Source organism: Rhinatrema bivittatum, chromosome 11 (genome assembly GCF_901001135.1).
Source record: "Rhinatrema bivittatum chromosome 11, aRhiBiv1.1, whole genome shotgun sequence".
NCBI classification, from domain to species: domain Eukaryota; kingdom Metazoa; phylum Chordata; class Amphibia; order Gymnophiona; family Rhinatrematidae; genus Rhinatrema; species Rhinatrema bivittatum.
The window spans coordinates 26,665,983-26,693,481 of record NC_042625.1 but is presented as its reverse complement, the minus strand read 5'-3'; the positions used below and the strand labels follow the sequence as shown (position 1 = coordinate 26,693,481).

Below are 27,499 nucleotides of genomic sequence, written 5' to 3'. Positions count from 1 at the left end.
TGACATAAGGTAATTGGCTGGCATATGGTTTCTGCATAGGCATCAACAGTAGCCTGGTTTGTTCTGTTTTCCTAATAGGAGGAATTTTAGGGCTGGTGTAATATTTGCAGTGTTGCATTTTTAAAGGTAGGGCTACTATTTTTGAGTGCAGACAATTAGTGTTGTTTTGGTATGGGAGGTTAATATATTGTAATTATAATTCAGTTTACTCACGGCTTTCTAAGGGCCAAGGCCACACCCAACATGCATTACAATAAGCCTAAAACTATATAGGTTCCAAGTGTCATTTTTACTTTTTTATGCAGGGTTCTCTAGATGGCACCAGAGAAGAGCATGAAATATTATATATATATATATATATATATATATATATATATATATATATATATATATATATATATATATATATATGTCCTTTTTCAAGGAGCACAAAGCTGTTCGGTTCACCTAGAACACCTAATACTCTTACACCAACTCTACAAGTTAAGACTCTTCAGCTTGAAAAAGAGTCGGCTGAGGGGAAACATTTTATTTATTTAAAAAGTATTCCTATACCGCGTTCTCCAAGGTTCGAGGGCGGGTTACATAAGCAAACATACCAAGTTTTAAAGAACAAACAAGATAGAAGTCTATAAAATTATGAGTGGCGAGAACAGATAATTTAAGGACAATTTATTTTCCCTTTCAAATGCTATTAAAATTAAGGGGACATGCCATGAAACTAATTGTCAGATTTAAAACAAATTGTAGAAAGCAGTTTTTCACTCAGCTCACAGACCAGCAGTGGACGTGATCAAGGTGTCCAGCACAGCAGGGTTTAAAAGGGGTTTGGCCCAAGTTCCTGGAAGAAAAGTCCATAAAAATATTATTAGCCAGGTTAGAGAAGGGAAAGCCATCACTATCCCTAGGAGTGAGTAGCAAGAAACAGATCTAACTTTTCAGGCTCCGTCGGGTACTTGTGACCCAGACTGGCCTTTGCCAGAGAGAGAATGCTGGGCTCGATGGACCTGGCTCTGACCCAGCACGGCACTTTATATGTTTGCCGCTAACTTTGCTTACTCAGCACCAAATAAACCGTAGTCAACAATAAAAAAACCCAAAAAAAAACCAAGAGCCTCCTTCTTCAGGACTTCCCTAATTAAGTCTTCTCTTTTTCTGCATTCGGAACACCACAAATTTACCCATTTCATCCTCAACTAAGCAGCTTGTTTTAAGAATGCAGAACCAAAATATTCACACATTTGAGTTCATTCAGTAAAACCTGGCTTAAATTTGAACTATGGGTAAGTCCTCATAAATCTGTAATATTCGGCGGTAAATAAAAGTTGTTGTGAAGGCCTCACACATGCTCGGGTTCACTCGCTCTAGTCTAATTCTGTGGCAGACAAAGAGTGGATCGGAGCAGAAGTGCTTTTGGGATCTCGAATATGTTGGGGGAAAAAAGGTGCCACGAGGGGAGGGGATAGGCTCTGGCTGTAGCAGAATGGTGGCACCTCATGGCCAGAACTGGGGGGGCAGACACATACCGGGGTCTGAAAGGAACTGCTGTCTATGGCCCCTGGCCCAGGATGGTCGCTGCAATAGCTAAGCTGAGTTGGAAACGGCACATAAAAATAGAGGGAGAATACCCAGATAATGGCAAATTGAAGTCACGTGGTGCTACAGCCCAACAGAGGCCAGTTCTGATCGAGTTAGATCTTAACAGAAGCAAAAGGAATCTGCCAGCACAAATCAAAAAAAAAAAAAAAAAAGAGGACCTACATGAAGGATAGAAAAACCAGAGAAGAAATCTCAACTGGGTAGAGGGAATGAGCCGGTGTGATTTTTAGCTGCTGTCAACGAATGTGTTAATACGTGTAAAGAGGGGCTTTCACCTCACTGGCTACCTGTACCTTCTCCCTGCATTTGCCTTGAACATAAACAGATCTCTGCATTTTTTCATTCTTCATCTTAACCAAATGGGCCTGATTGACTAAAGCTCCTCTCCCCCCCCCCCCCCCCCCAAAATATCAAGGCCAAAAAAAAAAACCCAGTTTGCTATAGTGCCAAGCGCCGGCTCGTGCATGTTATAAGATTGGCGTGTCCTTCTTTTATAATCTACCCCTTAGTTTTTAAGAAGATTATTATGGAAACTTCTCCCTGTCAACTTAGAAATGTTTCACTTATTCTTTCCTGAAAAACAAAATATGAGCCATTCTGGGGCCCAAGAATAAAACTGAAAACCTCTTGTAACCATGAAACAGTGTCATAGAAGTTCACTAAAGGAAAACTTAACCATCTCTAAATTCAAGGCAGCCTATTGGCCAGTCAGACAAATATAACCGCTTGCTAAACAGTACACTTAGAGCCAATCAGAATGTGAGCTGGTTTATGCACAGGCAGGCTAGGCTGCTCCTGCTGCTGCTGCTGCTAGGAATTTCTATTGTGTGCTGGCAGCAGCAGTCAATCATGTCACAATACTCTCTGTGGGGAGGGCTTTGTGACCTCACGCCACCAGTGCTCTATTTTATTATTAAACGAATAAAAGCTTTGCGTTTACCACTGCTCCGAAGATGTGTCTCTGTGCATACTGTGCCATTATTCAACTGGCAGACCTTCTTCAGTACCTTCCAAATGTATATTTACCCTGAGGTCACTGGTTTCATATATTGAAGAAGAAAAAAAAACTAAAGATCCTGTTTATGATTCAGCCTTCACAGTGTTTTGCCATCTTTGTCACACTTGTAAATGACTGTGACTTTGAAAAGAAGAGTTAGCTTTGGAAAGTATAATATAGCTTCCCTTTGTATTCCCACTATGAACTGAACTAGGACATGGTTAAAATCAAAGTGTGTCTTATTCAAGGCGTTGATCCACTATGCCCTAACTTAGATGGCCAATTGTATTTTCTCATGTCATCAAGGCAGGGGTCCTTATGGCCAGCATTTCTAAGGGAAGGGCACAAAGTGTGCCGTGCTGATCCAAGACTGTGAACCACACAGGAGGCAGAGGTGCTGGGCCACTGAAGAAGCAGGTTACAGTAGCACTAGGCAGGGCAGAATCAGATCAGATCAGACCAGACCGCTGGTGGTGGGGGGGTGAGATCAGCTCATGAGGACAGTGGGAGGCACTGGTTAGGGCATCAGCATAGCGCCAAGTTCCAGAACAGAGACGTTTTTCTGGATAATGGAACATGACCTGGGGACTGTGATTATTTTTTTGGGGGCGGGGGAGCGGGATATTAGGAGCTTTTATATAATGGGTCTTCAGATGAAAGATGCTCTATACTGTGTACTACTTAAATTTCAGTTCAGGCCTGTACTGTACAACAAGAGCAGTATGACATTTCAAAGTACAGTTCCAATTAATTTTTTTTTTTTTAAGATGCCCAGATTTTCTAAACCTCAGGGAAAATGATTTGCAGACAAGACCAAAAGGGCTCAAATTTCAAATGAAGTTGAGATAGACACACAGTGCTACATATTTACTAGGAACTTAGAGAACTGAGCTTATCCATGATAAAGAGCACTATTTTTAGCTCTCTTTTCCTATAGGGAATGAAGTCTTATAAGATCATTCCTGCCTCTGTCAGTCCTCTCCCACCCAATATCTTCTGAAGCATCCATTCAAATTCTCTTTTTGAATCCTGCCACAGATAATGAAGTACCAAACGATCACGCACTCAAAGGTGGTGATAGTAGAAAGCCTTCATGATACGATGTACTCCGTAATGTAAACATACAAGATGCCAGAACAACGACCACTGTCTGCAATACACTTTATTTTTAGGTTTTAATGTTTTTCTAAGAAGAGATTCACAGTATTAAGTTTAGACAAAGGATTTGAAAGGTGTACGATGGTGGATTAGAAAGTATGCCTCACCGTTCCAATATATTTTTCATCTTATACCGATGTACCTATTGACACCATTTGCGAGGACTGAGTTTGTTACTCCTTGTTTTGTTTATTACAAAGACTGTGTGGCGGCTTCCTTATAATCAGATAACCACACTCAAAACATTTGCTAATTTTTGTACCTCTGCTGGGTACTAACCAGTGTCAAGGTGCCTTTCAAACTTGGCTGGGGAACTGAACAAGTTGTTGAAAATACAGTGCAAGCTGTGTTAAAAAAAAAAAAAAAAAAGTTTGTGAAATCTTCACTCTTGCCATCCAAACATTAACAATTTAGTTTGGAATTACATAAGGCAGCAGTGAGCAAACGTTTTGAGTCATGGTTCCCCTTCCATCTATGCAACTGGTTGGGCCCATCAAGTTGGTTACACACTCACACTCACACACACGAAGGGTATCCTGGATTCCTGGCCTGATGTCAAATTCGCTTGCCAACCAGTCAGCTCTGAACCAATTGTCAAACCTCCAGGCAGCCACACTGCTAACCAGTGACTCAAAGTCCCCATTTTGTTTCTCTGCAAGTTACTGAGAGAAGTACACAAACATGTACAGAGAGACGGAGAGAGAGGGAGAGAGACAGATACCCCACACTCAGACACAGAAGCAGGCAGACACACCACATCTAGTCAGGCACAGATGCCTCATAGCCAGACAGATGCAGCCCCCCCCCCCCTCACACACCCAGAGAGAGACAGACACCCCTAATACCAGACAGAGACAAAATCAGAGACCCCACACACAACATCACATTCAGACACATCACATCCAGCCAAATGCAGGTAGCTACATCGCACCTAGACAAATATCATACCACCCAACAGCACCCCAGAAAAACACACCCCACACACAGAGAGACAGGGCACACCCCACAGACTAATGGCAAGGGATGGAACTTTTTTTTTTTTTTAACTCAGGTGCCAGCTGGGAAAAATTCCTTCCCACCCTGCCCGATATTATTTTTTTTATTGTTTTCACTAATAGTTTCTATTCTTCTCTTTATTTTTTTAGTTTGCTCATCTATTTTGTGAGGCTTTGTGTTTTAACCTTTTTTTTTTTTTTTTTTTACATTTTTTGCCTTTATTCTGTCTCACTAAAAACTTCCTTTCCCCCATCTCATCCTTCTCTCTGGCCTCTCTGCCCATTGCGCTCCCCTACTTCAGCAATTCTTTTCCCCCAGGCAGGCAGCAGCTGCAGTCTATCTCCCTGATGACAACAGGAACTCCTCCCAGGTTGGGGGTCTGAGGGTGACAACTCTTTCTGGGTTACAGATTATTTATTTATTACATTTTATATACCGATATTCTGATACAATCCTACCGGTTCACAACAACATAAAATACATCAATAAAAGGGACATAAATACCACAGTGCAGGGGCTTTGTTAGCAATAGGCACATGGGACTTGTGCCCCCCCAAAGTCTCTTCCTCGCTGCCCCAACACATCTTCAGCTGCTGGCAGAGCAGAAGAGGCCCTACAGGGCCGCCAGCATCTCCCTGCAATTGGTGGCCAAGAGTATGTCTGTGTGTGTGAGAGAGAGTGACTGGGTTTGTTTGTCTGTATGAGTATGGGAGACTGCCTGTGTGTGTGTGTGAGAGTGAATGTTTGAGTAAGAGAGTGTCTGTGTGTGAAAGAGAGTGCCTGTGTGTGTGCAAGTATGAAAGTGAGAGAGAGAGCGTGCGCACGTGTGCATGCACGCACGCATAAAAGAGTTCCTGTGGGTCGGAGACAGAGAATGGGTATATGAGAGAGGTTAAAGTTTGTGCACTCCCCTCTTCCAATCTACGATAATCTCAAGGTGAGTGGAAATCTAAAGTTTCCTTGAGACTTGGAGATTTTTGTTATCCTTATTAGTTTAATTATTGGATGTTATTTGATGTGTCTGCTGCTTTGTAATGTTTTATTGGTGTCTGGTAATTTTGTAAACATTTTGTAAACATTTTTTTATGCATTTTTAATTATTGGATATTGTTCTATTCATCAGTTAATTAGATATTTATTCTTTACATTGATATGGTTGATGTTACATTTATTCTTTATATTTATATGGTTGCTGTTTTACATTTAAGAACATAAGAACATGCCATACTGGGCCATCCTGTTTCCAACAGTGGCCAATCCAGGTCACAGGTACCTGGCAAGTACCCAAACAGTAAAAAAATCCCATGCTACTAATGCTGGTAATAAATAGAGGCTATTCCCTACTTGGTTAATATCAGTTTATGAACTTCTCCTCCAGGAACTTGTCCAAACCTATCCAAACTGTATCTGATGTTTAATGTGGAATGGTTTGATGAGGATGTTTCTTTCTTCCCATTATTGCACTGCATACAGACTCTAGTTTGTTCTGTTTTCCGGTTCAGTTGTTGTCTGCATGTTTCTATTTATGCTCTATAGTTTCTTTATTTTTTTATTTGGTGAGGTCCATCTGCGTTCTGCATGGTGTGACCGAGGTGAGATATTCTGCTGGCATGTAGTGTCTGTGTAGGGATCTACAGCAGCCTAACTTGTTCTGTCTTCCTAACAAGTGGCGTACTGGGCTTTTAAGAGCTGCTGTAATACTTGCAGTGCCGCCTTTTCACAGGTAGGGATGTTAGTGTTGAGCCTGGCAGTCAGTGCGTTATGGTATGGCAGGATTGCCATAGGTTCTGAGGAGATTTTTCACAGGATTTTGAATTATTACACAGTGCTACTGAGGTGTGCTGTCGCGTTGCTCTTACGGTGAGGTGACATCAAAATGTGAATGTTATTTTTCTAAGGTGGGAGGTAAGAGGAAGTGTCCTAGTTCTGCTCTGCACCCTTTGTTGAGGGAACTTCTATGAATTCAGGGTACTGTGGAACTCGAGGTTCAGGGTTTATATTGGGATTCTGCACAGACCCCAGACTTCACTCCCAAGAGAAGAACTGTGATGGATGCTCATGAACAATTTTAGTGGTAATGTTATTAGATGGTTGAAACTGGCCAGGGGTTTCTTTATTGCACTGAAGGTCTTTCCAGCCAGAGATGCCACTGACATACATGCCCAGCACTTTGTGACAATGGTGCAAAATGTTTATAACGGTGCCTCCTGCTTTGCGAACAGGGGTGTGCTATCTCCGTATGGACAGAGGTAAGAGGTGGATGTGGAGAGCGCCGTGGGACCCCCCCCACCCCCACCAGGACTGAACTAACCGGGTGGTTTCCCTGTCACAGGACATGTAGGATGACTCCCCAACAACAGCTGCATGGGAACACAGAATACAGATCATTTACAATCTAAGATTTAAAGAAGTCCATGTCCAATTATGTGTTTTTTAGGAGATTGTTCTGGGGTGGGGGAAAGCTGTTGATTGTGATGAGTTAATTATCAACATCTCAGGGGGAGGGGAGGTGGAAGGCTTATGGGCCTGTGCCGTACAACTTGTAGGTACCCAGCAACACCTCTGCCACAGTGGTTCCTCCCATGTCAGGGCCCATCGCAGTGACAATGGCTTGTCTCCTAGGCCCGCTGAAAGAAATACATGGTTTCATAAATTATGCGCCCTCCCTCTGCGGCACTGAGGCATAACAGTAGAGCTATTTGGGCACAAAGATCTCTGGCCTGCAAAAGAATAGTGTGCATGGAAAAAAAATAGTTTTGTTTTTATTTTCAGTTTTTGCTTAGGGGTTTGTTTTTTTTAAGCACGCTTTAAAATGATTTAAACATGTGCTAAATCGTTTAGCACATGCTAAATTGTTTTAATACATGCTAACAGAATGAAACAAAGTGAAAATTGGTGGGGGTTTTGGTCATTTAGGATTGAAAATGGCAAAATTAAATGGCATATTTCACTGGAGTTTTTGTATCATTTCGAAACAACAGCAAATACCTACTGCAAACTTCTTGAAAAGTATGTTTAAATCTTCTTTTTTTATTGATTTTCACTATTATATACACATTATATATATATACTGTCCCTAAGGTTATGCATGTTTTCTGTACACTACCCTCACACATACAGGAGACAGAAGAGGAACCCATCTATTCTTCAACAGCTCCAAAACTAACCCCTACTTCCTTCCCTCCCACCCCCACCCCAGCATCCGTCACATTGTTCCAGAGAAGTGAAAGGTCCATCCACTTTTCAGGACCTAAGCTCTAATAGGTGTGTATTAAAAATTGTTTCTGATAGAACTACACGCCCTATGTGGCAGGCTCTGTAGATGCAAGTCCCAGATCTTCAGAAAGACACGTTTCTTCAGTCACATCTATAATATCAATACATTTTTCTATAAGGCACACTGGATACAGTGCATTACTCTACTGTGTCACACCCGGTGGCTCCAGAAGCAACCAATTCTTTAAGATAAAGGTTTTCGATAGTATTAATGCCTTCCTCCCCCAAAGTTTAGTGTATGGATCTGGAAATGTTTCCCCCCAAATCATCAAAAAGAAAAAAAAACACAAAACGGGCCTTCAAAGGTAAATGTACCTCAATTACCTGATAAATTAAATATATGCCTATATCTCCTTCCAAAAAGTTTGCAGCGATGGACATGTCCAAAATTGATGTCCCAGTGTACCCTCCCATCTGCTGGCACCTTATACACAAGGTCGACTGAGTCAACTTCATAGGACAGGCACGTTTTTGGGAATAAAATCCTCACCTAAGAAATTTATACTGAATTTCTCGTAAAGAGACTCGAAGTGAGAGAGAAAAACCTCAAGAAGCACCTCTCCGATATTGTGAGGGGGCCATGGATAAGCCCGATTCCACCTACCACCCCTCTAAGACTCAGGTAAAATCTAAAGGCTTTCTCCCTTTTCTTCATAAATTTATATAAGTAGGAAATACTTTGTTTAGGAGAATCCTCATGATCCCCGCAATCTAAGAATTCCAGCAAGAGCTCCCGGTTTTCATTTTATTTATTATTTATTTATTTATTGTTTTTGTTATACCGAGTTTCATGACAGGCATCACATCAACCCGGTTTACAAATAACAGAGTGTGTAAAGCATAACATAACGTAAAAACAATGTTCTCAATAAGAACCTTGAACTTTAAATACAGTGAATCAGATAAAGGATGTGAGAAAGTTACAATAAATCAGGGAAATCAACTTGGAACTGGAAAAGGGGAGAGATTGTACAGAGCAATATTTACATTTTGGCCTATTAATGTAATAGAGTAGCATAGTGAGTAAATAAGAATATGTGAGTAACTGTGGCGATACATCACTATGAAACGTGATGTATCGCCTTAGATAAGAGAGAATTTTGCAATTCTCTCTTATCTAAGGACAGAATGTAATGCCTCAGCTGTAAGCAGGCGAAAAAATGATTTTGCAGAATCAAAAACTGTTGTTGAACCTCAGTAACAGACAACGGCATCTCTCCTACTCCCAACATTTCTGAGATAGTTTGAACCCCTTTAGCCGCCCACTCTGGAAAAAAAAAAGAGGAGATTGCAATCCCGAAGGAAAATCCCCATTCCCCACTACTGGCAAAAAATGCGATATTTTGCTGCTAAGATTTAACCATACACAGCCATTTCCAGGCCTGTATGATGGGATGAATTAGTTTGCTCTACTGCACTTGTATTGGCTAACATGACCGAATGGCATGGAGAGTATATCTTAAGTCAAAAGGGTGAAGCATTGCCCTCTCCATATCCTCGGAAGAATAAAAATTTGAACCCATAACCCAATCTCCTGTATGATGAAGTAGACACACCATGTTATATGTTTTAAATTTGGAAATCCCATCCCCCCACCCATGGTTTCATTAAGCTTGTAAGCACAACTCATGGCTTCTTACTGTTGCGTCCGTCGGTCCTAGACAGCTTCGCCCCGTTTGCCTCACCTTGTTCACGGCTCCTCCCGCTTACCTTGGGAAAATAGCTGCCGCCCTCTCCGGCGTCCCCGGAACGGCTATGGTGCTGCCTCCCGCCATGCTCCTCCCAAGGGCCTACTAGGGTGCGCGTGCAACCCTCATCTTTATTCCAACATTGGCGCGAACCTCGGGGGCGTCCCCCTCAAGTGACATCACGCCATCCGGGTATTTAGCCTGCCCTTTCGTGCTAGCTAATCGAGTTAGTAAAAGGATTGGTCTTGGCTGGTCTAAGCTACTCTGCCGCTTCCGTGCTGCCGCTGGAAGCTCTTTCTCTGCCCTTCGGGGTATTGCTAACCTGGGTACCTGCTCCTCGGGGGCCCTCTGCTTTATTTCAGGTGCCTTACTGGGATCAGGTACTCGCTCCTCAAGGGCCTGCTCTCCCTGCCTCGGTGCCAGTACCATCTACTTCAGCCTGGTGGAATCATATACCTACAGCTACCATCTAGTGAGTAATCTAACTCTCAGTCTGTCTCATCTACAGCATTGCCTTGCTGGGAAACCTACACCGGAATCCCCCTATACCAACAGGGTGAGAAGGGTCCCCTCTGCCGAGGGTCCTGAGACTGCTACATCCAGACTACCTCATTACTGCCACCTCTGGTGGTATACATCAAGCTGTACAATAAAAGATCTAATTCTGTGTTTGTGCGTCCTGAGTCTAGCCCAGTACTGTGGCTCCCCACGGGGCTCCTCCCCATGGGCGTGGTCATCTGCCACAGTACCCAAGAATCTACCCAAACACTGCTTATCCATAACACTTACAATGCCAAATAATTTGACAAATAAGCCAGTCTAATTTTCCCCACTCAGCTTTCCCCAAGCATATAGGCAACCCTTGAAAGAGGTAAAGCCATTTACGAGAAAGCACCATTTGAAAGATATTCACTCTCCTGGCCAGCAACAAAGGGAAGTCCATCCACTTTTGAATAATATTGCTAGTTTTTGCAGACAAAGATTGAAACTTCACCATGTGCAACTGGGTAGGATCTCTGTGTAGCTGAACCCCTAAATATTTGAAAGATTCTTATGTCCATGGTATCGGGAAATCAGCACCACAAGCCCCCCTCACAAAATCTGCCACTGGCAATGCTACTGATTTGTCCAGGTTTAAGAGACAGCCCCACAGCCTGTCCAAAAGCCCTACATTCTTCTAAAAGGGGCTCCAATGAGGTCTGAGGATTCATTATATGCACTAAAAAGTCATTAGCAAATGCAGCTAGCTTGAACTGCTGTGTGCCAGACCCATCTATTGGTATTCCTAAATTGGCCCCATTCTCCCGAGCAACAGTTCAAGAGAAAGAATAAAAAGAAGCAGTGACAAGGGGAACCCCTGACAAGTGACCCTCTGCAGTTCAAAATAAGGAGATTGCCCTCCGTTGACTAATATCAAAGCCATAGGCTTGCTACAGAGGACTTTCACTACCTCCAGGAAAAAAAACTTCTATCCCTATGCTCGAAGCATTGTCCATATGAAAGACCACCCCACATGATCGAAAGCTTTTCCTGCATCAAAGCTTAACACAGAGGAGAGGCGCAGCATCCCACTGCTCTCAATAGACGCTATAATTCTATGAAGGCTAAATGTTGAACACCGACCTGGCTAAATTCTTTAAAAGTATAATTGGATCTAGAGATAATCAACCTGCACTGATTTTTTTATTTTTTTTTGGTTTAATGCTGCAAGAAATATATTCAAGCCAGCTCAGGGGATATTTGTCTTTGCCTTATGGAGGATTTACTCCAATTCATAATTTTTGCACATCTCAAAATTCTACACTGTTATGATTCCTGCCCGCGGAGCTACTCTCCGCGATCAGGCCTCTGCACCCACCTGATGTTGCTGGCGCAGTTGGGCGCCCCGATCCTGTTTCATACAGCCCGGAGGTCGCAGCGGTTCCTGCCCTGCTCGGCAGGTCCAGTCCCGCCGAGCAGCCATCTCCACCAACGCCCACGCCGGGTCCCACGCGGCAGGACCGCCACCAGTGCCATCTTGCTGCGGCCTGAGCCGCCGCTGAGACCCACGGCCTGGAGGCCCTGCCTGTTCGCCTCCTCTTCGCGGCCTGCAGCCACCCTGGGTTGGCCTACACGGCAGAGAGCCGCGGCGTCATGTCTAGGGTCCTCGCCGGACGGCAGGAGTCCATCCTGAAGCCTGCCTGCCTGTTTCCTCAGTCTCTGCAGCGAAGTGCAGGAGAGCGCCGCTGTCCAGGGTCCTGCTCTCTGCTCCAACCTTCTCTTAGGCTCCGGTGCACGCCTCTTCACAGTATTTAAAGGGCCAGCCACAGGAAGTATTGCTGGCTCCACCTCATGATGACTTCCTGCTTCAGCCCTATAAAGGGATTCTTCATCAGTCTCTCATGGCCTTCGGATCGGGTTCCACAGTTGTCCGTGCTCCTTCATCGATCCAGGTCCTCCATGATCTCCTTGTATTGATGGCTTCGTGTTCAGTGTCTTCATGCTCCTTGTTCCCAGTCCTGGTGTTGCTCGGATCCGGATATCCTTGTCTTCAGCTGTTTCCTTGTTCCAGATGTTTGGCGTCCAGGTCTTCAGTGTCTTCTGGTTCCTGACGTCTCCTGTCCCTGTCTTCAGATGTCTTCAAGTTCCCGGTACCTGATGTTCCATGTTTCCGTCTTCCAGAGGTCCCTCGTCCAGGCTTCCTCATGTCTCAGCCTTCCTGGTGTTCTAGCCTTTCCTGATGTTTGCTTCTGTGCTCTGGAGCCTTCTGTTCTGCCGGCCATAGATCTCCAGGTGACACTGCTCCGTCTTAGGAGATGCCGGCAGTGGACTGATGTCCTGTGCTCCTGAGCCGTCCTGTCCTGCCAGCCTTTGTGGAGCTCCGGCTGACATCGGCTCCATCGTCGGAGTCTCACCTCGGCTGGATTCCTTTCCTGTGCTCGTCCTGCTCTCCTCGTGGTCCGTGACCAGCCTCCTCGGGCTGTGTAGGGCGCACAGTGGGACAGGGTAGTCCGCGACCAACCCATTGGGTCCGCCCGTGTAGGTGGGCTGTGTAGGGCGCCCTGAGAAACAGTGCCAATGTCTACCTTCCCAGCTTCTCGTCTTGTCAGGACTTTGTCAAGTTCCTCGTCTTGTCTCTGATGCCGTCGCATCAGCCTTGGTGTCATGTCTTCGCATCAGCCCCTCGTCCGTGATGCCGTTGCATCAGTCATAGTCTCAAGTCTTCTGTGTTTCAAGGACTCCTTCTGCCCTCGTCCTTTTCCCGGCCTGCCGCCCATTTCCGTACCCAGCGGCAGGTCCGAAAGGGCTTGGAACAGTTGGAGGACTGTTCATCAATCAAAATTGCGTTGTTTGTTATCCAGGGTGTGCAGATCTGGTTGAGGGTCAGACCTTGTATCCTAGTCCTTGCGTCTGCCATGTCTTGCCATGTACCCATGCTCACACCAGTTCACCTCCCATGGTTTGGCTTGGGGCTCCTCCCTGGGTCATGCCGTGGCCCAAGGGCTCACAACCCTGTTTAGAGACGACCGCGCCTCCATGCCTCGGAGCGTGATGGCCGACGGAAGTCACACTCCTAACATACACCATAAAGGCATTATTAGTTCCTGCAAGATGGGTAATTTTATCACTGTATGCACTCATCTAAATACAGGAATTCTATTCTTATCAAAAATAAGTGGGCATATGACCAACATTAACATGCAGATCAACTAAGATTTTAAGGATTTTTGTTTGTAATCTAACTAAATACAATTTATGTACACTGTGATACCTAGAGTTTTCATGTTTATATCAAACAGAAAACTGTACCAGTGCCGTGGTACTTTGGTTCAGAGGAACTGGATTCAGGTCTTTTTTGCAGTGGGATCAGCAGGGTACTGGCATAACACGGATGCAGCATGACTCCAGAAGGGGGGGTGGTTGGGTGTAGATTAGGAGATGCCTTTTGGCTGGGCGGAGCATTTAATTTTACAGTTGAATGGGACTTTGTATCTTCCCCTACCTTCTTCTCCAGCTTGATGTATATAATATACCGCACCTCCTCCTCTACACTTTACACATCTGACAAAGTGGACTCTTGACCGCCAAAGATCATGCCTCAATAAATCGGTTGGTCTATAAAAGGTGCCACCATCCTCTATCGTTTTTGTTGCTACAAAGGCTACCCCTCCGGGACTTTCAGGCGTTCCTGTTATTTCATCATACAGACACTAGAAAAATGACAATTCTTCTTTTGATGCATTATTCCAATGCTTAGGTAATGAAATTCCTACATCTATTATGAAACTAGCGACAGCTACAATATCAGAAATGTTTCTGCAAAAAATCTGTTCTTAAATGAAACTAAACCTCATATTCTCCTATTGTTCTTGTGTTTGCACACCCAGATGTTTTATTAATTCACTAAAAAAAATGCTTTTCAGAAAATTAGTAACTTTACACTATTTTAATATCTTAGAATATTTTTTCATGCTGAAAGCGGAAAACAGCCTTTTAAAGAACAGGTCTCTGAACTTCTGTTTGACTTCTAATTAAAATACAGCAGTACCATCACAGATAAATGCAATTAATTTGCTCTCATTAATTAAGAAACATCAGGGAGGGATCATTCAGAATAATTAGGTGACTTGTTTGGCCAAGAGTGAAATCAAATGGTTAACTGTTAAAAGTATTAAGAATTCATGATTAAACTCTATCAAATGGAAAAGTGATAAAAAGGCAGCCAGTAAAAGCAATCACTAGAGCTCTCAAAAAGGTGATATACAATCAGGCCCAGATTTTGGCATAAGCAACTGCCATCTGCAGCCAGCACCCGTAGGAACAGGGGGAAAAAAAAAAAGCATACAGCCTGTGAGTCAATGGATGTTCACAGGCCCTGTAGCAGCACTACCACTTGTACAGGTTACTTCAGGAACAGAAAGCCTATGGCGGGAGGAGGAGGTAGGGCTACCCCAAGGCCTATGAGTGTGCACTAGCTTGCAGGCCCCATGCTGATTTTTTTGTGCTGTCGCTGTGAGCACCAGCAGAGGTGAAGAGTGGAGGACCCAGGCAGGGGGCACTCCAGGGAACTAAGTGCATCTCCCCCACACACACTCGCCAACTTCCCAAGGAAATAACCCTCCTCACTATGAGCACTGAAACTTTAAATCTGGCCTTGCATACAATAAAAAAAATCTAACTATTAAAATTGATCTGCCAAAACAGTATACTATTCTTGTTCAGGAATCAGTTCATCAGGGCACTTCTGTAATGACCCTCAACCAGAACATTATGCAAGCATCACACTGACATTTCAGTCTGAATGTAATACAAATATCTGAAGAGTGCAGTCAAAGAGGGAGATCTGTAAAACATAAGAACTGGGCGATAGCACAAGAGGAGGGTGGAATGAACAACACACACATATAGAGAAATCACAACGAAAAAATGCCACACATATTTTCATTGTGTAAACATAAGAACTGTACATATACACTAATATAGGCAATTTGCCCAGCCAGTTTACCCTGTTGTCCCAGAGTACACTGACCTAGCTAATGCTATCTCCCAGCTCTCAGCAATACAAGCCTTGCCCACCTGCAGGATACCGTTAGCTCTATTTTTTCCCCTTGTATATGCTCATCTACCTAGAATCATAAAAGACCTAAGTTACATAATAAATAACAACAGATATAAAATCAACCAGCCTATCCAGTCTGCCCAGTTGTCTTCCTCTCCTACAGATACAAATTCCCATACTTAACCAACACCAGTCTCACACACACACCAGTCCCAATCCCTTCCATGTCTTTTACCCAACCTCTCGATCCTTATTATGCCTGGCAGTCTACATAAATATCTATTGTCATGCTGTTATCCTGTCATTCCTGAAGTGTGGCAGTATCGGTCAAGCAGATCTCCTAGCAATGACACTTGTCATCTTTGATCCCATAGACTTACATTGATACCATAGATTTACATGTGATCAGTTTCCTCTATTTGCACATTCTAGCTTAAATGTATATCCTCTCCTATTGGTTCCTTCTCCATGACAGAGAGAAACACCAGTTCAGACAAAGGGAATAAGCTGACTAAATTACACCTTCTTCCTTCTCTCTGAATCCTAATAGGCACATTAACTCTTTTCGCACTGTTTGAGCCAGAGGTTATAGCAGCAGATCTCAACAACTGTCTGTGCAGTGTTCTCAAATTCATCTCATTGTTTGCAACTACTTTTTTTCTGTTTCTTCAATTATTCTGTAGATAAATGTTTTGAAAAATAAAAAGCTGATCTGCCTGTATAGCTGCTCACTATAGACCTGTAAGTCTGACTTCAGTGCCAGGAAAAATCGTAGAAGCTATTCTAAAGAACAAAATCACAGAGCATATAGAAAGACATGGTTTAATGGAACACAGTCAGCATGGATTTACCCAAGGGAAGTTTTGCCTCACAAATCTGCTACATGTTTTTGAAGGGGTTAATAAACATGTGGATAAAGGTGAACCGGTAGATGTAGTGTATTTGGATTTTCAGAAGGCATTTGACAAAGTCCCCCATGAAACATAGAAATGACAGTAGAAGAAGACCAAATGGCCCATCCAATCTGCCCAGCAAACTTTCGTACTTATTTTTCTCATACTTATCTGTTACTCTGACCGCTGAGGTCAGGGCCCTTATTGGTAACTTTTTTTTTTCTCCAAAGAAAATTGAAAAGACATGGGATAGGAAGCAATGTCCTTTTGTGGATTAAAAGACAGGAAACTGAGAATAGGATTACATGGTCTGCTTTCTCAGTGGTGAAAGATAAACATGGATCTGTACTCGGACCAGTGTTTTTTAAATATTTTTATAAATTATCTGGAAAGGGGAAAGAAAAAGGAGGATCATATTTGCAGATGACAAAATTATTCAATAGTTGTTAAATCACAAGCAGATTGTGAAATTGCAGGAGGACCTTGCGAGACTGGAAGACTGGGCATCCAAATAGCAGATGAAATTTAATGTGGACAAGTGCAAGGTGTTGCATATAGGGAAAAATAACCCTTGCTGTATTTACACAATGTTAGGCTCCATACTAGGAGTTACCACCCAGGAAAAAGATCTGGGTGTCATAGTAGATAATACATTGAAATCATCAGCTCAGCATCATCAGCTGCAGCAATCAAAACAGCAAATAGAATGTTAGAAATTATTAGGAAGGGAATGATGAATAAAACAGAGGATATCATAATGCCTCTGTATAGCTCCACGGGGAAACCACACCTTGAGTAATGTATGCAATTTTGGTCATTGCATCTCAAAAAAAGATAAGTTGCGCTAGAAAACATACAGAGAAGGGTGACCAAAATGTTAAGGGGACTGGAATGGCTCCCCTATGAGGAAAGGCTAAAGAGGTTAGGGCTGTTCAGCTTGAAGAAAAGACAGCTGGGGGGATATGATAGAGGTCTCTAAAATCATAAGAGGACTAGAACAGGTAAATGTGAATTGGTTATTTACTCTTTCAGATAATACAAGAACTAGGGGCTCTCCATGTAGTTAGCAAGTAGCAAATTTAAAACAAATCTGAGAAGAGATCATGTGATGTGGTGAGCCTGCACAGATGTGCTAGTGAGGGCTCCAGACACCATCCCTCATCTATTGTTTTCATCCGGTGGCATTGGGGCTTAAAACACTGTATTTGGACCCTCTCGGCGAAGGCTATATGTCTATTGATACGTACATGCACAAATCTCCGGTAATAATGCCCATAAAGGGAGGAAAATCAGAGAAAATAAAACTGAGGGGCTTGGGATAAGATGGCAGCCGAGGTGGAAAAGCAGTCTGAGCCTGTTACCGGTATTCCTTCTCGAACCATGGAGACTCTGACACAAAAGGTAACTGATACAGTGATCAAAGCCTTGGACACCCGGTTGAGGGCTATTTTGGAGCAAATTTCAGCTATTAAAGAATCAATTCCTGAACTACCACCCCAGCTGGAAATGGCCAACGGCAGAATCTCCTGCCTAGATGTTGAATCTACAGCAGCGGCGGTTAAAATTGCTGCACTTGAAAAACAACTTTCTGCTCAATCTGACAAGTTGGAAGATCTGGAGACTAGATCTTGTAGAAGTAACATGCGTTTCGTAGCTATTCCAGAATTGATCGAGGACTCCAAGTTGGTGGAATTTCTAGAAGGTTGGTTTCTTGACACTTTACAACCAACCACCAGCCCTACAGAGCCTCCTGAAAATTGAGAGAACCCACCGGCTGGGTATTAAAAAAGATTTTGATAACAGACCTCGCATTGTTATTGCCCATTTTCTAAATTGGACCCATAAACAGCAGGTTTTGCAAGTGTACCACAAACATGCTATCAGACTCTTCCAAGACTATTTAGCGATCGTAGCAAATCATCGAAAGTAATTTAGCCCGATGTGTACCTTTCTCCTGCAAAAGGCCCTGAAATTCACATTACAGTTTCCAGCAAGACTCAAGGTCTGGCATGGGGGAAAATCGCTCTTCTTTGACAATCCGGCTGCAGCCCGTACCTTTGTGGATAATCTTCCTGAATAATTGGTTCGAAAGTGCTCAACTCTTTTCCCTTTTATAATTGAGGTAATTTACTACACCTGCGGATGAAGAGCTGGTAATGCAAGTGCTGTTTGTTTGGGGTTTTTTGCGTTTACAATAAAGCTTCTTTTACACTGTTTAACAAATGTGCCGAGGCACAGGGCGCGTGGACCTGGAAGCGTTCTCACAGAGTGATGCATTACCAAACACCAGGAGCAATTTTTCAGTGATGCCCTACGGGGCTTAACTCCATGGCGGTATCCCCGTTGAGAACAGCAATGAAGGACTGAAGTGCCAAGCGAATTCGGATTTCTCTTATGGAATTCAGTGGCGAGTTCGGCAATCCAAATTATCTTTTTCTTCAGGGGTCACTCCAGAGGTGGCCCTTGGAGCAATGGGTGATTTATCCTCTCTTTCAGAATGCTACAGATTGCTCTCATCTGGCTCCAGAAGGGACTTATTGCCTGTTATTATAGTTTCTTCTTATTTTTCAGTTGGTACATGAGACTGTCTGCTCACAAAGTATGCTAGGTTGTATGGTAATCTGGTTGAGATAATTGTTGTTGTAACATTCTTTTAAAATATCTAACCTCTTCCTATGCATACAGAGTTCTTGTCACAATTATTTGGTTATTCATTGGATCAGATTGAGGAATGGTATCTGCCCACATATCTCATATATCTCTTATCTACCTGGATGGTGTATTGGGATAATTTCTCAATGGAGATTAAGGGTAGGGAGGGATTGACAAATGTTTATTTTTTAGGGACGTGAACCTTATTGTCCATAAGCAACCTATACCTACACTTTTAGTTCATGGGGATTTAAGTGCTACTTTTAACTTTCAATGTCAGGGTCAGTCTCAGGTTTTTTTTTTCTTTCTCTTCTCCTGTGGATCAAGGCTGGGTGGTTCGTGAGGAACGATATACATTCTGGTTACTGATGAGGGTCATTTTAGTGATTTTTCTTCATGGGTAATACCCTAAAATTATTTTCTTTAAAATGTTAATGGTTTGGGTGCACCTATCAAATGGGCAAAAATTTTGCAAGAGCTCAAGCAAAATAAAATAGACATTGCTTGTATACAGGAAACACATCTCTCATCCTCAGAAAGTAAAAAATGAAGATGGGATTGGGTGGGCTCCTGCTTTTATTCTCCAGCCTTGGGTAAGAAGGGGGGTGTTGCAATTCTCTTTCACAAAAAGATCTCCTTTCAGGTACTTAAGGAAATTTCAGATGTGGAGGAATGTTTTTTTTATTTTGATAGGTATTTTTAAGGGTTTGAAGTTGCCTATTTTTATTCTATATGGGCCTAACAAATATTCGCATAACTTTTTTAAAAACATTATATAGATGTTGACAATTCATAGACAGGGGCTTCTTTTTTTAGCAGGGGATTTCAATTGTGTCCACGATGTTACTCCCCCCTCAACTAGTTAAGGCTAGTTCCCAGGAGAAAAAGGGTATCCCTTTTCTTTGTCATACTTTACAAATCCTTGACTTCTGGAGAATTTTAAATCCTGAAGTCAAGGATTATACCCATGTATCATGGGTGCATACTTCACGTTCTAGAATTTTATATATTTTTTGTTTTACTGTATTTATCTTATTGTATTTTACTGATGTAAACCGTTATGATGGCTACACCGAATGACAGTATATAAAACCAGTAAGTAAATAAATAAATAAATAAATAAATAGACAGACTACATTTTGGGTTCTCAAGAAGCATTTGCTAAAATCAAGTCTGTAAAGATTGGCCTTTCTAGTACCTCAGATCATGTACCTATTTGGATAGATCTAGCCATAGGAAAGAAGTCTGGAGAAGTTTTCTGGTAGAGATTTCCTGCTTATTTAAGGAAAGATAGTGAATTTCAATCCTTTTTTCACTCAAAATGGATGGATTACGTTACCCATAATAAAGAACATCTTTCTACTCCTGCCATCTTCTGGGAAGCTAGTAAAGTACTATTGTGAGGTGAAATTATTTCCTATGTTAAGGGGAAAGTTTCTAAGCTCAATAAACAGATATTATCCCTAGAGGAAAAATTAAAAATAGTCAAAAATAATATGATCCATCAGTTTTCTACAGTAACAAAGAAAGAGTATCAGGAAGCTTTGAAATGTTTTAAACACCTGTCTCCATCAAAGATCCCAAAAAATGTTACAACGCTCTTCTCATACATTTTTTCACTTTGACAACAAAGCGGGGAAATTGTTAGATAATGCTGCAAAAGTGAGCAGAGGCACCACGTTTATAGATAGATTGAGAAATTCTTTGGGCTCTTGGGCTATATCCCAGCAGGATATTTGTGAAACCTTATGTTCATTCTATGAATCTTTGTACATCCAAGAAAGGAGAGGGGGAATCCAGGAGGAAAATTATTTTCTCCAAAATATTGTGCTTCCACAAATTTCTCCTTCTCAACTAGAGTTTATTAATAGACCAATTCAAGCCTCAAAAATCTCACATTATCTCTGACAGTAAATCTGATAAAGCCCCCGGTCCTGATGGATTTTCATATGATTATTACAAGCTTTTAAAAGACCATCTTGTAGAATCGATGCAAACTTTTTACAATCAAGCTTTAGATCAGGGTCAATTTCCCAGGGGATTTAATACAGCTTATATCTCGATCCTGGCCAAACCAGGGAAAGATCCTACTCTGCCGGCTTATCATCTCCCATTTCATTACTCAATTGTGATTTAAAGATATATGATAAGATTCTGGCTGACAGAATAAGCTCTTTTTCTCCCCAATCTTATCTCCCCCGAACAGGTGGGTTTTGTAAAAGGTGAATCAAATTGATTACTGCTATTTCCTATTGCAAGCAAAATAAGATTCTGTCCAATGCTGTCAGACTAGATTCTGAAAAGGCTTTCGATAGATTTGCCTGGCCTTACATGTTTTCGGTGCTCCATCATAATGGTTTTTCTGGGAATATACTCAAGTGAATCTCTCTATCAAAACCCAGTTTCTCACATCATGGTAAACAGAGGTAGATCTTTCGCTCTGGAGGTTTCTAGGGGAGTACGACAAGGCTGTCCCCTCTCCCCACTCTTATATATTCTTGCTACAAATCTGCTGCTTCAAAAGATTCAGCAAGATAGGTCTATTCCGAGGTTGGAGGTAAGGAATCTCTCTTTTAAAACTGCAGTGTTTGCAGATGACATTTTATTAAGGTTTAAGGTTTATTTGGGTTTTCTATACCGTCACATCAGTAATAAAACCATCACAAACATGTACAGATAATAAAATGGAAATACAATAATATAATAAATACAGATGATAACAACTAAATAGTGTAGGTAGCTTAAAATTATTCTAAAACAACACTAAAACATTATTAAATCGTTAATTAAAACACAAATTCAGTAAAATAGACTAAAATTTCATTAAAATGGTATATAAGGAATTATTGGCAAAGAAATTTACAATGTAAGACTTGCTGTTTAACTATCATGACTCCGTGTACGCACATGTAAATAGCCATGTCTTTAAATCGGTTTTAAATTTCTTGATGTCTGTTTGCAGTTGTAAATGAATTGGTAATGTGTTCCAGAACTTGGGACCTGCGACAGAAATTGTTCTCTCACGGACCTCACTGATTCTTGCTGATTTAATCGTTGGCATTGAGAGAAGACCCTTGTTACTAGATCGAAGGTCTCTTTGTGGTACATGTAGGTGTATGGAATAGTTTAGCCATTCTGTGTTGTTTCCATGTATTATCTTATAGAGGATGCATGCTACCTTATATTGCACCCGAAAGGTTATGAGCAACCAGTGTAATGAAGTGAGTACGGGAGTGATATGATCACACTTTTTTGTTCCAGATATTTCTCACTAACCCTTTCCAGTCTTTGGACAGGGTTTTGGAACTATTAAAAACATTTGGATCTTTCACTGGTCTCAAAATCAATCAGGACAAATCTGAGGCTCTGGAAGTGGCGGGAGATTTGAAGGGCAGTTGGGGAGGTTCTGTTCCTTTGAAGTGGGTGTCAGCCATGAAATACTTGGGAACTCTTATCCCTAAAGTCATTCAAGTGATATATAATGTTAATGTTTCCCTGCTTTTACGGGCCCTGAAGGTTAGAATAGAGGAGTAGCAGAAACTCCCACTTTTTCTCACTGGTCGTATACATTTATTAAAAAAGGTGGAGGTCACCAAATGGTTGTATGTAATGCAGATATTGCCCGTATGGTTAACCCGCATTGACTTATTCAAATTAAAAACTTATAATAAAAATTTCCTATGGACCAGGAAGAGGGCACCACTTCCCCTTTCAATTCTAATGAACACTTTTGATATCAGAGGCTTAATGTCCCAACTTTCGACATTATAACCTAGCATGCTTGCTCCACCATCTCAGGGACTGGTTATTGGGTACCTTGTTGACTTCCCCTACCGGATTTTTACAGGAGTGGTTTGAAAACATTGCCTGCGAGTCTACAGATCCCAACCTCTCAGATTCCACATGGACTGCGGCATTTTCTCATAATTTCATCTTGCCAACAAGCCTGGGGATTTCTTTGTAGATTTTTAAGACTTCCTGGGAGGATGACAGCCTACATGCCCATAGTGGACAATCCTCAATTTTCTTTAGGGAGGGATAATGTGATTTTCAGAGTCTGGCAGTTCTGTGGCCTTAACAGTATTAAACAATTGTTTATGGTTGACTCAAATTCTTTGTGTAGCTTTCATGATTTACAGGGCCAATTTAAGCTTTCCCATAAAGATGTTTCTGCATTTTTGCAATTCAGACATTACATTCTGAGTTTAAAAGACAAAAACCCTTACTTAGGTCTTCTGGGGGCATTAGAAGATATATTATAGGGTCACAAATCCCAAACACCTTCTATGGCTACTTTTTAAAAGCCATTAGAAAGATATCTCATTTGGATGTTACTTCTCAACTTGTGTCACGATGGGCTAAATGGCCTGAGGTTCAGCTATCCCAGGAGGACCTTCTCTGTTATTTTAGCCATATCCCTGAGATTTCAGAGAATATTTTATTGAGGGAAACCCAATTTAAATTTATTTGGCAATTTTATTTAGCTCCTAATGGAGCATTTAATGTTTCTTTAGGTGGTCATCCATCTGTCCTAAATGTGGTGATGAGGAATGTGATTATTTTCATTGTATTTGGCTATGTGCGGAGCTAAAAACATTTTGGCATGAGTTACAAACATGCTGTTCCCAGCTGCTAGGCTTATCTCTACCTGATGATACGTTTTTTAGGTTGTTTGGCATTTATGACCAGGTGTCTCTTGCCTTAGCCCCCCCCCCCCCCCTCACAAATTGTTTTTGGATAAAGTAGGCCTAGTGGCCAAGAAAGCTATTCTCTACAATTGGCTTAGGCCAACTGATTCCACTTTTACACATTGGGAAGCTAGGATGACACAATTGTTAATGTTAATCTTTCTAAAAAACCATGTCGCCAAAAAAACAAGACACGTTAGTGTTTATATGGCAATCCTTTCTTGCCCATTTGGTCTTGGAACTACATACCTCACTATCGTTGCTTTAACACCCCACATTCTTTGCTCATTGTGTCTATGAAGTTTATAGGTTGCATTAATGAGGGCCCTTGCTTTCTTTTTGAATTGTCCAAGTAATCTTCTTTTTATCTTCCTTTCTTTTTTGCAGCCCTGCGACCATATGTTAGGTTTGGACCGCCTAGGTGCGTTTACTTCCCTTATGTACTGTATCTTTCTTTATAATGTTATAGGTGGAGGAATTTGGAGGAGTGGCATTGAGAATACCAATATCCTTGGGTATACTGTCTACAGCTATAATCTCTTTTTTTGTTACTGAATTTGGTCCATGTTCCACTATTATTGCTATATATGACAGTTGGCTAGTTGTTATGGTTTATTTTCTGTGAATGTATTCTCTGAAAACTTGAATAAAAATATTGAACAAAAAAAAACCCCAAATCTGAGAAAATTCTTTTTCACTCAATGGACAATTACACTCTGGAATTCATTGCCAGGGGATGTGATAAAGGCATTTAGCATAGCTGGGTTTAAAAAAGATTTGGTTCAGTTCCTGGAGGAAAACTGCTATTAATCAAGTTGACTTAGGGAATAGCTACTGCTCATTACCAGCATTAATAACATAGGATTTATTTACTATGTTCTATTTGCCAAGTACTTGTACCCTGGATTGGCCACTGCTGGAAACAGGATGCTGAACTTGATGAACCCTCTGACTGACCCAGTATAGCAACTTCGTATGTTCTTACATTCAGAGTTTAGCTACTTGTTGAACAATACAGCTTAAGTAGCATGAGGACAAGATAAACTTGTCTGCACCATTACCCTCTGCATCCATTATAATCATAGCTATGCCATGTAGGTTATCCCAGCCTTCTTGGAAGCTGGATTCTGCCATAGCCCTGCTTTTAAAGTTGCAACCATGACCATACTGTGCTGGTTGCCATCTTGGAAGTCTAATGCAGCTATACCATTGACGTAACTGTGGCCACTTCATGCCAGTTTGGGAGCCTGATGCAGCTGTACCACCACATTGTTCTTTGGTTTGTATTCTCCCTTCTAGGACCTTCTAAAGTTTCATATGACTGAGAAAATACTCAAGCCCTCGCCTTCATTTCTTCTACCAGTAACCTTCCTATTCCCCCATTCCCCTTATCACTGGGTGTGGGAAATTATTTTAAGCAGTTAGCTAGCTTGCGTGAAGAATATTGTAACGCGATAGAAACTAATGAAGCAGAGAAATCACTGATATTATTAGTGTAATTATTTGATATAAGGCGTATAAGCTCTGAGAATAAATATGCCATTTTTCTTAGCCTGCTTGTAACAAACAAGACAATAGCCACTTGGCCACACCTAACTGCTTGCTGATGTGATAAGAATAGACAGTTTGGGTTTCAAGAACACATGGGTGTAATATTTGCACTATTCCTTTTCACAGGTAGGGTTGTTACTGTTTTGACCATTGGCGAATAGTACTGTGTTGATCCGGGAGGACCATGCCCATGCCCACACAAAATATTATTTTATTTTAATTCTTTTAATATACCGATGCTCAAGACCAAGTCTTATCGTACCAGTTTACAATAGAACTAGGGGAAAACCAATTAACACCGATATAGAAGGCAAAGTTACAAAAAACAGGGCGCATAAACATGGGCGTTAGAAGAGAAGAAGATGATCAAACGAGTACAATTGGAGAGTAATGTAACAAAATAGGCAGCGAACAATGGATTAACATAGATTAATCAATTAATTGATTAAAATATGAATAACATAGATTAATTGATTAAAATATGTTACAACAGGTCTAATGCTATATGAATTTCAAGTTGCAGAGTTTTCTTGTTGGCATCCCAACAGTGCCTGTAACTAACAGAACCTCGTGTATATGTTATTTTGCATGTAAAATATATTGCATGTAAAATATATTGTTAAAAAATGCGCAATTTGAAATTGTGTATGGGGAGGTGGGTGGGGCGCCAAGCTTTAAGGTTTGCCTACGGCGCCTAATACCCTTGCACCAGCCCTGGCTGGCCCTTAAACAAGACTCCGGCAGCGCCGGCAAATACGAGGAAAAAAGGCACAGGATCCGCCTTCTCCCACGTGAACGCTTCGAAAATCTCCCGCGGCAGAGAACCCAACCCTCGTCTACGCGCGTTACAACCGACGCGGCAATCTTCAGTCTCTTCCTGCCCGAATATTTCCACGCGCAGAATCTGATGGCTCGAACCCCTCATTCGCCGCCCCAAAATAACCCAAACCGATCCACTCGGACGGCTCCCTCCAGCCCTCCCTAGAAAACAGGGTCCAGGTTTTCCTCCCATGCACGGCTCGCGAGAGGAACACCGCGCGCCTTTCCTCAGGTGGCACCCGAATGCACGAGCTTGCAAACCGGCCTTCGTTGTTTTGGTTTTATATTGTTATTATTTTGAAAGAAAAGTAAAAAAAAAAAGGTTGCAAAGGGCCGTCTTACCTGCCTGCCTAGCGCTGTCCGAGTGCAGGCTTCTCAACCTGGAGCGAGAAGCAGTCAAGGAGTTGGGAAGAGGGCGCTCCGGGGCGACGAGGAGGACGCGGGCTCGCGCCGCTGCCACAGAGCCTCGCGCCGGCCGCCTGCCCCGCCTTTCCTTTCCCCGGTACAGGGCGGCGCGGATCGGTGGAGCGAAGGACAGACACCCCAACGCCAGGGCCGAGAGGAGAGCGAAAAGGACCCCTCCCGCCTAAATAAACAGTGATTATGCACTAAACAGCGCCCCCCCCCAAGGCTGAACATTTAACGCTTGAAGCGTTGAGATTTCATTCATGCACCGGGAGGGGTGCTTGCTTCTAATGGTTCACTAACTATCACTGGTTCAGATGTTACCAAAATCTGTAAAAAAAATCAATAAATAAAAATTGTGGGGTGGGATGGTGAGGGCCAATGAGGAAATCCACTTGTCACTCCAACTACAGAGGAAAGGGAAGCAAGTCCAGAAAGGGTCCAAGGAGGGTGACCCAGTAAAAATTCACCACTTTCTCATGGTAAAAAAAAAAAAAAATTTGGTTAAATTTGGTAAAAAGATTTGGTAAAAAAAAAAAAAATTCACCACTTTCTCATGGTAAAAAAAAAAAAAAAAGTGTTAAATAAATGGCCAAATTGCCACCTTCCCCAGCATCCTTCACTAACTTTCAGGCCGATACAGTACAGTGCGCTCCGGCGGAGCACACTGTTAACCCACGGTTGGACACACGTTTTCGATGCACTAGCTTTACCCCTTATTCAGTAAGGGGTAATAGCGCGTCGAAAACACACATCCAACCCACCCCCCCCCCCCCCCCCGAAACTAATAGCGCCCACAACATGCAAATGGATGTTGATGGCCCTATTAGTTATTCCCACGCGATTCAGAAAGTAAAATGTGCAGCCAAGCCGCACATTTTACTTTCAGAAATTAGCACCTACCCAAAGGTAGGCGTTAATTTCTCTCGGCTCCAGGAAAGTGTACAGAAAAGCAATAAAAACTGCTTTTCTGTACATCCTCCAACTTAATATCATGGCGATATTAAGTCAGAGGTCCCAAAAGTAAAAAATAATAAAAAATTTAAAATCAGCTCGCGGGTTGAAAACCGGACACTCAATTTTGCCAGCATACGGTTTCCGAACCCATGGCTGTCATCAGGTCCAAGAACCGACACCAGCAAAATTGAGCGTCGGCTGTCAAACTCGCCGACAGCCGCCGCTCCTTTTACTGTGGGCCCTAATTACCATAATTTTATTTACTCGCCCGCTCTCCCACG

General features: G+C 42.2%; 1 protein-coding gene across 1 annotated transcript in view; it reads right to left on the bottom strand.

Annotated features, from left to right (window-relative positions):
- The window catches only part of RPH3A (rabphilin 3A), a 327,862-nt gene extending 301,447 nt beyond the window's left edge, over positions 1–26,415 (bottom strand). Inside the window, exon 1 of the mRNA XM_029571543.1 lies at positions 26,199–26,415. The gene's annotated coding sequence lies outside the window, so the exon portion shown is untranslated. The remainder of the gene's footprint in view (positions 1–26,198) is intronic.
- Positions 26,416–27,499: the final 1,084 nt, after the last annotated feature.